Source organism: Oncorhynchus nerka, linkage group LG1 (genome assembly GCF_034236695.1).
Source record: "Oncorhynchus nerka isolate Pitt River linkage group LG1, Oner_Uvic_2.0, whole genome shotgun sequence".
Lineage (NCBI taxonomy): Eukaryota > Metazoa > Chordata > Actinopteri > Salmoniformes > Salmonidae > Oncorhynchus > Oncorhynchus nerka.
Window position 1 is genome coordinate 30462869 of NC_088396.1, and position 7500 is coordinate 30470368.

A 7500-nucleotide genomic window follows, 5' to 3' on the forward strand; every position below is an offset into this window, starting at 1 on the left:
ACCCTCTCTCTGTCTCTCCCTCCCTCTCTCTGTCTCTCCCTCCCTCTCTCTGTCTCTCCCTCCCTCTCTCCCTCCCTCTCTCTGTCTCTCCCTCCCTCTCTCTGTCTCTCCCTCTGTCTCTCCCCTCTCTGTCTCTCCCCCTCTCTCCCTCCCTCTCTCTCTCCCTCCCTCTCTGTCTCTCTGCCTCTCTCTCCCTCTCTCTGTCTCTCCCTCCCCTCTCTCTGTCTCTCCCTCCTCTCTCCCTCCCTCTCTGTCTCTCCCTCCCTCTCTCCCTCCCTCTCTCTCTCCCTCCCTCTCTGTCTCTCTGCCTCTCTCTCCCTCCCTCTCCCTCCCACCCTCTCTCTGTCTCTCCCTCCCTCTCTGTCTCTCCCTCCCCCTCTGTGTCTCTCCCTCCCTCCTTCTCTCTGTCTCTCCCTCCCTCTCCCTCCCACCCTCTCTCTGTCTCTCCCTCCCTCTCTGTCTCTCCCTCCCCCTCTGTGTCTCTCCCTCCCTCCTTCTCTCTGTCTCTCCCTCCCTCTCCCTCCCACCCTCTCTCTGTCTCTCCCTCCCTCTCTGTCTCTCCCTCCCCCTCTGTGTCTCTCCCTCCCTCCTTCTCTCTGTCTCTCTCTCCCTCCCTCTCCCTCCCACCCTCTCTCTGTCTCTCCCTCCCTCTCTCTGTCTCTCCCTCTCTCCCTCCCTCTCTGTCTCTCTCCCTCTCTGTCTCTCTCCCCCTCTCTCCCTCCCTCTCTGTCTCTCTCCCTCCCTCTCTGTCTCTCTGCCTCTCTCTCCCTCTCTCTGCCTCTCCCTCTCTCTCTCTCTCTCCCTCCCTCTCTCTTTCCCTGTGAAACAAACTCACTAAGTTAGTATTATGAACAGTGTTGGGGGAAACGAACAATCACCTCACACTTGAAGAAGTTAAGCAACTACTTTGTGAAAAAAAAGTCATATCTAAATCTGAAATGTCATAGACTACAAATTGCAAAAACAGATCACTCTGGAGTCAGATGTGTAAGTTTGCCTATTAAACACACAAACGGTTTCAAGTGTGAATTGTGCAGGTTTGATGTCAAAAAATAGTTCTTGCCTACTTAACCCATATTTTATTAAAATGTTTGCTAAAAAAATAGTATGTAGTTCCAGTAGTTAGCTACACCACTACATGATTAAAAAAAAGTAATTAACTACCTGAAAACACTACCAAGATTTGAATATAGTTCAAGTACCACCAAGCTACATCAAAATGTAATTAAATTACTAGTTGAACTACATGTAGTTAACTACTCCCCAACACTGATCATGAAGTATTTACCAACCAGCTCAGCACCTCCTTCATAGTCTTTCTGTCTTCCTGTCTCTGGGGGGAAATGCTTGAGGCTTGTGTCATTTTCTACTAGCAGAGCCAGAAAAGGGCTTCTGAATTCTTCCTTTTGTCTGATGTCACACCAGGGCTCTGGCAATATGGCCCCTATATGTTCATACATTACATCAGACAGTGTGATGATTAGCTGTAGAATATCTTGATGGAACCTCTGCATTGATTCCACATCTTGTGCCAATACGTTCTATGTGCTCTGGAATGTAGTGAGTTACTGTAAATCAGATCAAATCAAACTTTGGTGTAGACCTGACCGTGAAATGCTTACTTTACAAGCCCCTAACAAACAATGCAGTTCAAGAAAGAGTTAAGAAAATATTTACCAAATAAACTAAAGTAAAAAATTATAAAAAGTAACACGATAAAATAACAATAACGAGGCTATTTACAGGAGGTACCGATACCGAGTCAATGTGCGAGGTAATTTGTAGGTAGGGGTAAAGTGACTATCCAAGTCAATGTGTAGGGGTACAGGTTAGATGAGGTCATTTGTAAAGTGACTATGGATACATAATAAACAGTGAATAGCAGCAGTGTAAAAACAGAGAGGGGGGGTCAATGTAAATAGTCCTGGGAGCCATTTGATTAATTGTTCAGCAGTCTTATGGCTTGGGGGTAGAAGCTGTTAAGGAGCCTTTTGGTCCTAGACGTGGTGCTCTGGTACCACTTGCCGTGAGGTAGCAGAGAGAACAGTTTATGACTTGGGTGACTGGAGCCTTTGACATCTTTTTGGGGCTTTCCTCTGACACTGCCTAGTATAAAGGTCCTGGATGGCAGGAAACTTGGCCCCAGTGATGCAACTGGTCAGGATGCTCTTGATGGTGCAGCTGTAGAAATTTTTGAGGATCTGGGGACCCGTGCCAAATCTTTTCAGTCTCCTGAGGGAGAAAAGGTGTTGTCGTGCCCTCTTCATGACTGTTTTGGTGTGTTTGGACCATGATAGTTCGTTGGTGGTCTGTAGTGTGGATCCTGCTCTAGGATGTACAGCTACTAGGCTGTATGATGAGAGGGGGAGGAAGGTTACAGTAGATAGACACCTCACCCTTTCCCCCATTCTTCTGTCTATCTATCTGAGAGGGAGAGCTGTGTGTATGTGTGTGTGTGTGTGTGTGTGTGTGTGTGTGTGTGTGTGTGTGTGTGTGTGTGTGTGTGTGTGTGTGTGTGTGTGTGTGCGTGCGTGCGTGCGTGCGTGCGTGCGTGTGTTTGTCTCCTGGGCACACATTGGAATTCTGACCTTTGAAAAAAGCAGTCCGTTTCCCTCCCTTCTCCACCTCCTCCGTCTTTTTCTCTCTCTTCATTACATCAGGTCTGACTAATAAACAACACACTGTTTGGAGAGACCGCTCCCTTACTGTCACTGAAAAAAACATTGGTATCCATTGACATGAATGTGGGCTTGAGTTTGTGTGGGACAGGGAGTAGCAGTCCTCCCTGTAGCTCTGAGATTGGATCGAGAGATGCCCTTATTTGAACTAATTTTCTCTCCTCTCCTCCTTGCACACACATACGGTACACACAAAGTGTCTCTCACATACCCTTCACTATGGCTGCAAGTTGTCATTTAAACCGCTTTTGAACCTGATGTTCCTGGTTCAGAAACACCAGGTTCATAAAGGGGAGACGCAGGCTAGAGCTGCCGCTTTCAAGGAGCAGGACTCTAATCCGGACGCTTATAAATAATCCCGCTATGCCCTCAGACGAACCATCAATCAGACAAAGTGTCAATACAGGACTAAGATTGAATCCTACTACACCTTCTCTGACGCTCGTCTGATGGGGCAGGGCTTGCAAACTATTACGGACTACAAAGGGAAACCCAGCCACGAGCTGCCCAGTGACGCGAGCCTACCAGACGGGCTAAATGCCGTTTTATGCTCGCTTTCGAGGCAAGCAACACTGAAGCATGCATGAGAGCATCAGCTGTTCCGGACGACTGTGTGATCACGCTCTCCGTAGCCGATGTGAGCAAGACATTTTAACAAGTCAACATTCACAAGGTCACGGGGGTAGGCGGATGACCAGGACATGTACTCAGAGCATGCGCTAACCAACTGGCAAGTTTCTTCACTGATATTTTCAACCTCTCCCTGAATGAGTCTGTAGTACCTACATGTTTCAAGCAGACCACCATAGTCCCTATGCCCAAGAATGCGAAGGTAACCTGCCTAAATGACTACAGCCCGTAGCACTTACATCGGTAGCAATGAAGTGCTTTGAAAGGCTGGTCATGGCTCACATCAAGGTGGTAAGGGTAGGTAACAACACATCCGCCACACTGATCTTCTACACGGGGGCCCCTCAAGGATGTGTGCTTAGTCCCCTCTTGTAATCCCTGTTCACCCATGACTGCGTGGCCACAACGGGGGTAGGCCTGATCACCAACAACGATGAGACAGCCTATAGGGAGGAGGTCAGAGATCTGGCAGTGTGGTGCCAGGACAACAACCTCTCCCTCAACGTGAGCAAGACACAGGAGATGATCGTGGACTACAGGAAAAGGAGAGCCGAACACTCCCCCATTCTCATCGGTGTGGCTGTAGTGGAGCGGGTTGAGAGTGTCAAGTTCCTTGGGGTCCGCATTTCCAACAAACTATCCTGGTCCAAACACACCAAGACAGTCATGAAAAGGGCACGACAAGTCCTTTTCCCCCTCAGGAGACTGAAAAGATTTTGCATGGGTCTCCAGATCCTCAAAGTTCTACAGCTGCACCATCGAGAACACCCTGACCGGTTGCATCATCATCTGGTATGGCAACTACTCAGCATCCTGCCGTAAGGCGCTACAGAGGGTAGTGCATACAGCCCAGTACATCACTGGGGCCAAGCTTCCTGCCGTCCAGGACCTATATAAAAGGCAGTGTCAGAGGAAGGCCCCAAAAATTGTAAAAGAATCCAGTCACCCAAGTCATCAAATCAAATCAAATCAATTTATATAGCCCTTCGTACATCAGCTGATATCTCATAGTGCTGTACAGAAACCCAGCCTAAAACCCCAAACAGCAAGCAATGCAGGTGTAGAAGCACGGTGGCTAGGAAAAACTCCCTAAAAAGGCCAAAACCTAGGAAGAAACCTAGAGAGTAACCAGGCTATGAGGGGTGGCCAGTCCTCTTCTGGCTGTGCCAGGTGGAGATTATAACAGAACATGGCCAAGATGTTCAAATGTTCATAAATTGGTAAAATAATAATAATCACAGTAGTTGTCGAGGGAACAGCAAGTCAGCACCTCAGGAGTAAATGTCGGTTGGCTTTTCATAGCCGATCATTGAGAGTATCTCCACCACTCCTGCTGTCTCTAGAGTGTTGAAAACAGCATGTCTGGGGCAGGTAGCATGTCCGGTGAACAGGTCAGGATTCCATAGCCGCAGGCAGAACCGTTTAAACTGGAGCAGCAGCACTGCCAGGTGGACTGGGGACAGCAAGGAGTCCTCATGCCAGGTAGTCCTGAGGCATGGTCCTAGGGCTCAGGTCCTCCGAGTGAGAGAAAGAAAAAGAGAAAGAGAGAATTAGAGAGAGCATACTTCAATTCACACAGGACACAGGATAAGACAAGAGAAGTACTCCAGATATAACAAACTGACCCTAGCCCCCCGACACAAACTACTGCAGCATAAATACTGGAGGCTGAGACAGGAGGGGTCAGGAGACACTGTGGCCCCATCCGATGATACCCCCGGACAGGGCCAAACAGGAAGGATATAACCCCACCACTTTGCCAAAGCACAGCCCCCACACCACTAGAGGGATGTGTTCAACCACCAATTTACCATCCTGAGACAAGGCCGAGTATAGCCCACAAAGATCTCCGCCACGGCACAATCCAAGGGGGGGCGCCAACCCAGACAGGAAGATCACATCAGTGACTCAACCCACTCAAGTGATGCACCCCTCCTAGGGACGGCATGAAAGAGCACCAGTAAGCCAGTGACTCAGCCCCTGTAATAGGGTTAGAGGCAGAGAATCCCAGTGGAAAGAGGGGAACCGGCCAGGCAGAGACAACAAGGGCGGTTCGTTGCACCAGAGCCTTTCTGTTCACCTTCACACTCCTGGGCCAGACTACACTCAATCATATGACCCACTGAAGAGATGAGTCTTCAGTAAAGACTTAAAGGTTGAGACCGAGTCTGCGTCTCTCACATGGGTAGGCAGACCATTCCATAAAAATGGAGCTCTATAGGAGAAAGCCCTGCCTCCAGCATTTTGCTTAGAAATTCTAAGGACAATTAGGAGGCCTGCGTCTTGTGACCGTAGCGTACGTGTAGGTATGTACGGCAGGACCAAATCAGAGAGATAGGTAGGAGCAAGCCCATGTAATACTTTGTAGGTTAGCAGTAAAACCTTGAAATCAGCCCTTGCCTTAACAGGAAGCCAGTGTAGGGAGGCTAGAACTGGAGTAATATGATCAAATTTTTGGTTCTAGTCAGGATTCTAGCAGCCGTATTTAGCACTAACTGAAGTGCTTTATCTGGGTAGCCGGAAAGTACAGCATTGCAGTAGTCTAACCTAGAAGTAACAAAAGCATGGATTAATTTTTCTGGACAGAAAGTTTCTGATTTTTGCAATGTTACGTAGATGGAAAAAAGCTGTCCTTGAAACAGTCTTGATATGTTTGTAAAAGAGAGATCAGGGTCCAGAGTAACGCCGAGGTCCTTCACAGTTTTATTTGAGACGACTGTACAACCATTAAGATGAATTGTCAGATTCAACAGAATCATCCACTTCCTTATGTCTGAAACACAGACTTCTTGCGATGGCAATTTTGGGGCTTCACCATGTTTCATTGAAATGTACAGCTGTGTGTCATCCGCATAGCAGTGAAAGTTAACATTATGTTTTCGAATGACATCCACAAGAGTTCAAATATATAGTGAAAACAATAGTGGTGGATTTGTCAGAGGACATACCATTCACAGAGACAAACTGATATCTTTCCGACAGATAAGATCTAAACCAGGCCAGAACTTGTTCGTGTAGACCAATTTGGGTTTCCTATCTCTCCAAAAGAATGTGGTGATCGATGGTATCAAAAGCAGCACTATGGTCTAGGAGCACGAGGACAGATGCAGAGCCTCGGTCTGATGCCATTAAAAGGTCATTTACCACCTTCACAAGTGCAGTCTCAGTGCTATGATGGGGTCTAAAACCAGACGGAAGAATTTCGTATACATTGTTTGTCTTCAGGAAGGCAGTGACAGCCTTTTGAGAGGAATGGAAAATTTGATATCGGCCGATAGTTTTTTATATTTTCTGGGAGGCTTTATTACTGCCACTCATAGACTGTTCTCTCTGCTACCGCACGACAAGCGGTACCGGAGCACCAAGTCTAGGTCCAAAAGGCTCCTTAACAGACTGGTGAACAATTAATCAAATGTTACACTGCTCACTGTTTATTATTTATGCAAAGTCACTTTACCCCTACCTACATGTACAAATTACCTTGACTAACCTGTACCCCTGCACATTGACTTGGTAGCGGTACCCCCTGTATATTAAGGGATCCTGAGTAACGCAGCGGTCTAAGGTACTTGAGGCGTCACTACAGACCCAGGTTCGATCCCGGACTATATCACAACCGGCCGTGATCGGGATTCCCATAGGGCGGCACACAATTAGTATGTTAGTATGTCAGTCAATATGTGTTAATCCAGGACAGATGGGATAGTGCTTCTCCCATGAAAACAAAACATTTAGATTTCCCAGATTCTGTGTCTGTAGCTATGATAGGCCGGGTTGGACCAAAGCCCACACTAGAAGGTTTAGTGGGAGCTGGTCTGAGAATCCTTGTGTGTGTACGTGCCTGTATGTGTATGAGGGAATGTGTCAGCTCTCTTCACTCATTTACCCACCCTGATCTCCAAACCCTGAATACAACCTCCAGCTGGATGTGTTGTGTAAAGAGAGACACTATTACTTCTATGCGTTGGGTGATGAATGTGCTTCAGCCGTGGTGTGGCTCGCCAATAGGGTTCTACACTGTGTTCATTGTTATGTTACTCACTCTATGACCGGTTCTTTCCCTTGTTTTGAAAAAATAAAAAGAAGACTGAATGTAAACTCTCGTCTTCCTTCTCTCCCCTCTCCCCTCTCTCTCTCCCCTCTCTCCTCTCTCTCTCCTCTCTCTCCTCTCTCTCTCCTCTCTCTCTCCTCT

At 47.6% G+C, this 7500-nt stretch overlaps 1 protein-coding gene across 7 annotated transcripts in view; it reads left to right on the plus strand.

Annotated features, from left to right (window-relative positions):
• The window catches only part of LOC115129008 (LIM and senescent cell antigen-like-containing domain protein 1), a 109761-nt gene that overhangs the window by 57024 nt on the left and 45237 nt on the right, over positions 1-7500 (plus strand). The gene's annotated exons all lie outside the window — the stretch shown is intronic.